Source organism: Gracilinanus agilis, chromosome 6 (assembly GCF_016433145.1).
Source record: "Gracilinanus agilis isolate LMUSP501 chromosome 6, AgileGrace, whole genome shotgun sequence".
Classification (NCBI taxonomy): Eukaryota; Metazoa; Chordata; class Mammalia; order Didelphimorphia; family Didelphidae; genus Gracilinanus; species Gracilinanus agilis.
Window position 1 is genome coordinate 182448304 of NC_058135.1, and position 6262 is coordinate 182454565.

Here is a 6262-nt window from a genome sequence, read left to right on the forward strand (position 1 = left end):
AGAGAGACAGAGAGAGAGACAGAGATACAGAGAGAGAGACAGAGAGAGAGAGAGACAGACAGAGAGAGAGAGACAGAGAGAGAGAGACAGAGACAGAGAGACAGAGAGAGAGAGAGAAACAGACAAAGAAAGGGAAAAAGGAAGATGAGGGGAGAAGAGCTTGCTGCTATGGCTGTTTTGTTAAACATCTCTTTTTAAAGCAATAAAGGCAGGCAAGGAGGGGAACACTGTTGTATAGAATTTTTGCTCTGTTGGTTAGTTCTATAAAACATAATAAAGCTACCCTTTGTGCTATAGCTTACAGCAGGTCAGCCTGCTGATCTCATGGAGACTTACAGTTTGTTCTTTCTTAAATGAACAGTATAGCTAGTCATCCATGAGTTCCGATACCAAAAAAAGCAAAACAAGGCTAGAATTCCTGAACCTACAAGTAAGGCCACAAGAAGGGATACTGAGTGAATTAGTTGGGCCATGATCAGCAGCCTGCAGCTCATTCAATTGAAGACTTTATTTATTACAAACAGCTTACATTTGAAAACACATAGAAGTTCCTCAGAGCAATCTTAAAACACTTGTTCTAAGGACAAAGATTGTATGTCTAAGCCTCTTCATGTCTCTCCCTGTCATTTTTCCCTCCTCATTTCTTTTTAGGTTCAATTAGTTGTTACATATAACTTTGAAGTAAGTCCCTAAATTTCATTACCATTTTGAATTCTGTCATATCGGGATAGTTGTCATCAGCATGTGAAACCAGATTTTGGGGACTAAAGAATTTTAAGAGTGAATGTTTAAAAACAAAGTTTCTCACCTCATTTTTCTCATTTAGGGAAATATATTGTGGAAAGCACCTCATTCTAGAATTTTTAAAAATTATTACATAGAAATTACCTTATGTTCAGTATTAATTATGATGATGTGTTGATGATTGCCTTTCTTTCAAGCTATGTTCCTATGTTTCACTTTACTACCCAGCCAAACTTCTAGAAAAGTCATCTTATTATTTACTATTTTTCATCATTTCTCATGGACTCTAATTCAACACAAAAATAGGAATAATAATAATAGCATCCACCTCACAAGGCTGTTAGTAGGATTAAAAGAAATATTTGTGAAACACAGTCCAGTGCCTAGCACATAGTGGGCACTTTATAGATACTTGTTTCCTTCCCTTCTCCCCCGTTTCTTCTCAATCCTTTACAATCTCACTCTTGACACCATCATTTAACTGAATTTACTTCAATGACCTTTTCTCAGTCCTCATTCTATTTTACCCCTGAGCATTTTATACAGTTGCATATTACTTTCTTTAGCTATGTACACTATTCCATTGGCTTCCTTTACATTGCTTGTTCTTTCTTGCTTTTCCATCCTTGTCTGAACATGTTTTCTAAGTTTTCTTTGTTGAATAAACATTCTCTTATCCATTATGTATAGGTAACACCCAAGGCTCTCTCACAAGCTAACATTATCTCCTCTTCTTCTTCTTCCCTCTCCTCCTCTGTCTCTGTTTGTCTCTCAAAAACAAAACAAAACAAAACAACAAGTATAGTTCCCTCATTTTTTTCAAAGATAAAGAAACTAAGATATGGAGAAATTAAGTGACATGATGAATATTTGACAATTAGCAGGTGGCTGAGGCAAGATTTGAAATCTACTCTATATGAGTATGTTTAATTTTGTGTAAAGCATGCTATCTAGCAGTCTCCTTCCTTTGCTAATCTCATCACCTTCTATGAAATCCCATAAAATATCATCTATATCTAATTAATTCCTCCATTTACATATCCATTTCTCATTTTTCTCATAAACTTTCAGATCTTAATGAATTGAAATGCAAATACATACACACATATTATTAATTATGTTTCAAGAAATTTGATAAACCCTGGATCTACAAACACAAATAGCAAAGACAGTCCTCAATCTCAAGGGAATTACATGCTAATAATAGAGGAAACCAAAATAAAACAAGACACAAAAAAGAGTAAATTTCTGGAGTGGGGCACTTTGGTTGAGAAAGGGACAAGAATCATGAGTGCAACCTCTGGGAAACAAAGCAAATATTTTCCCCAAACCCTAACCTTCCTCCAAGCTTCTATATTTCTGTTGAGGTTATCACCATCATTCCAATTATCTAGGTATTTGATATTATATATGTATATAATTTAAGGTGTGGTCGCCGGGAATCAATAATTCAGATTGATTCCATAATTAAAATAGACCCAAGTCAGGATGGGTTTTATGGTAGTTTATTTACAATTAGGAAGGTATGAGGTAGGGAAATAGAGAGAGAGTCTGGAAAGGCCAAGGTAGGCCAAGGAAGTCAGCCTAACTTACCCACATGACAATTCAGAGGGGAAGCCTCCTGAGGTCTCAGCTGAGATCCTTCAGCACCAAGTTCAAAGTGGAACTCCCTCAACAGGAAATTACCAACATACTTGAAGAGATAGTGTCTTTTGTTGCTTCCTGTGGGTCCACCTATAATTCAAGTGGACAAATGGCAGCCTCTACACTGATTTGGACTGCCCAAAGGGCAGGCCCTTGTTCTTGATTTGTTACTTATTGTCACGGATAACTCATCTCCCCTCCCCACTAAGGAAGGTGGGGATGACATTATCTCTGGTGGCTAGAGTTTTAACTATGAATGGGCTTGAGCTAATTCCATTTACACAATTCCCAACTATGAACTCTTCCTTTTCTTGATACCCAGTTTTTTTTTAATTCTCCTCATTTTCACTTCACAACATTTATAAAGTCTTTCCCCATCTTTCCTTTCAAACATTGTCTATACCAACTTAGGCTACTGTTAGATTTTTTTTGTCTGAATTATGACAACAGTAAGCTAAATAAGATCTTTCATTCTATGCTACACATATCTGTTATCAGTTTATATCTTCTCATATTAATCATCTCTATATCTTATTATTTCTTTATTGTGTTCAGTGTTTTCTTTTGTATCTCTAGACCAGTGATTCCCAAAGTGGGCACCACCGCCCCCTGGTGGGTGCTGCAGTGATCCAGAGAGGCGGTGATGGCCACAGGTGCATTTGGGGGCGGTGAATAACTGTAAGGGGATAGTGATAGTATGTGACACAGGGCACTAAGTAATATTTCTTCTGGAAAGCGGACAGTAGGCAAAAAGGTTTGGGAACCACTGATCTAGACTTAGGTTATGGTCATTAAATTTGTGCCGTGGCTAGTTGCTATCCCTTCCTGAAGTTTCCAATGGGTAGCCAGGTCCTGTTTGGTCATATTCCTGATTTCTGCAATGTTGATGATTTCTTTTACCTCCCTTGGTTTGTCTGCAATCAGAGCAGTGGCAGGTTTCAGTGTCTCCACTGAGAACTACTGTTGTGTTCCCTTTCTCCTCTCCCATCTTCTGCCTATTATCTTCTGCTCCACCTTCTACTCTAGGAGAGAGCTGGGATATGTGCTGTAGAGGTGTGAGGACTCTGGCCAGGCTACAGAGGTCCTGCATTCTTAATGGGAGTACTGCTGTTTGAATTACACCTATTTTTCTGTGGTTTTGCTGGTTTCTCTTCAGGGTCTGTCAAATGCATATTTGGGGATTCCTATGGTTTCATTTTTGAATTCTGAATTCTTATTCATTCTTTTTAAAAATATTTTCTGGAGTCTGTGTGGAAGAACTGAAATACTCTACAACTTGTCATATCATCATCAAAAATGTTAACATAGGAAATTTAAACAAGTGATAAACCTGATGGCAGGAACTCTTTCATTTTTATCTCTGTACCAATGAGATAATTAATAAGGTTAATTGATTAGTCAATACCTCCAGTAAAAATGAAAAATACATTCATCAAGTGTTATTATTTTATGTAATATTAAAAACATCAGGAAGAAGTAATTAGAAGGGAAAATGCCATTTAAAATAACTAAATATATATATATGTATATATATATATATTAATTTAATCTCCCTAATAGGCAGCATGGTACAGGGGATCATAAGGCTGCCATAAAATCCAATTAGATGGGTTCAATTGCTGTTTATAACATTTGCTGGCTTTGTTACTCTGAACAAGTCACACCTTCTCATTACAAAAAGGAAGACCAAATTGAAGAAATGCTGCCAACTAGAGAGAGTTTCTTCTATTTTTCAGTTTTCCATACCAGGGAAATCAGATTTAGTCACTATTTTGATGGATATAATAACCAAGATATGTAGGGAATTAACACATACATAAAAGACCAAGAGCCATTTCCTGATATGTAAGTGGTCAAAACATACAAAGAGAATTTTCAAAAGGAATCACAGTCTACTAACAATGATATGAAAAATTATTCCTAATCACTAATAGTAAGAGAAATGCAAATAAAAATATCTCTGAGGTTTCCTCTCATATCTAGGAATTTGTCGAAGATGTCAAAATATATAAATAGTGAAAAGTGGAATAGCCATGGAAAGAAAGGTACTCTCATGCACCTGACGTGGGGCTATGAATTGGATTATCCATTCAGAAAGCAATCTGAAATTAAACTAAGTTATAATTGGCATATAGCCAAAGACAATCAGAGACAGATATCTGATTTCATGTATACCGAATCATTCATTACAGCCCCTTTTATCGTAGCAAATAACAGAAAACAAAGTAAATGGTCACAGATACGGAATGGTTAAACAAACTAATATGTGAATATAATGACATATTGTAGTGCTGTAAGAAGTACTCAATGTGAAGAATTCAGAGAATATTGGGAATATTTTATTAAACTGGCAGAATGAAGTAGAATCTGAAAATTCTATGTATGATGACTATAATCATGTAAATAGAAAGGGCAGGACTTCTAAAACTCCATGTTTTACAATTATAATGACCAAGATTAACTCTGGAAATAAAAAGAAAATATATATACCTTTTCACTTTCATTACAGAAGTGGATGACCATTAGAGAGGAATTCTAAATATACTGCCAGGGTCATTTTACTTAACTGCTTTCTTTTTAAGTCTTTATAAAAAAGTAGATTCACTGAGCAAGGGAAAAAGGTAAGAATACATTTGAATATGAATTTGATATCAAAAGTATACATCAATGAAAGCAAAAAAAAGATATGATAGACAAAAGAACAATTTATTCAGCACTACATTAGTTTCATTAAAATAAGTTATTATAAAATTATTGTTAAATGAACTGTTTTGTCCTCTGTTTCAGAGGAGTCGTGATAAATATCACCATAGAATGTAAGACTTGCCAAAAGTAAATGATTGTAAAACCTATATATTGAAATACAAATGGTAGTCATCTTGAAGTTAGAATTTTTTTCATTTCTTTCTCTCCCCATACTTGAAACTGAGTCTTACTTATAGTTGTGCTTCAAAAATGTTATTTGAGTAAATAATTTTGCAGATGTGATTGGGACCTTATGATAGTGACTGAATTATGTCACATCTATGTCTAACTAGACTATTTCATTTGTCTTTCTCAGTAATGGATGTGTTTATGCTTCCCATTTACCACCAGTAGCTCTAATAAACATGGAAGAATATTAGAGGCTTCTCTTTCTTATAGGAAGAAGGGTTTTCTCTGTTCTGGAGTAGCAATTAACTTTTGGGGTGATCCTAGAAACCTTCTATTTCAAAATTGATAGGGAAGTCACTAAACATTTAAGTTGCTGGTTGAGCTACGAATTGAATAGTAATTGAGGAGGTATAATTTGTTCATTGTTCTCACCATTTAAAACAAATAACACAGACATATAATCTTAGACCTGGGGTACTTTGCTGGTGCAGTACATAAAATATTAAGTTTGGAATCAGGAACGACTGAGTTCAAATTCAGCCTCAAACACTATATGTGTTAGTAAGTCACTTAATTAATTTCTGCTTTCTTCACTTTCCTCATCTGAAAAATGGGGATAATTATAACATCTACTTCACAAGGCTGTTGTAGAATCAAGTGAAAGAATAATTGCAAAGCTTAGCACAGTTCCTGGCACATAGCAAACAGTCTCCGAATGTTAGCTATTATTACTTCTGGCATCACAGATAATTTCTCTTCCAACATGTCAATGCATTTGCCTTTTTATTCTATCTATGTAAAGAATCCATCATCCTGTAATAGGACCAAATTATTGAATGTTTGAATCAGGATTGACATTAGATATCATCTAATCCAAACTTTTCTCTTAAATTTATAGGTGACCATACACTAAAATACAACTTCTGGGCAATCTGTGACCTTCCAGGAGCCTTTTTTTCTCCCTATACAACCAGAATTAAACCCTGAATTGCTATGGCGT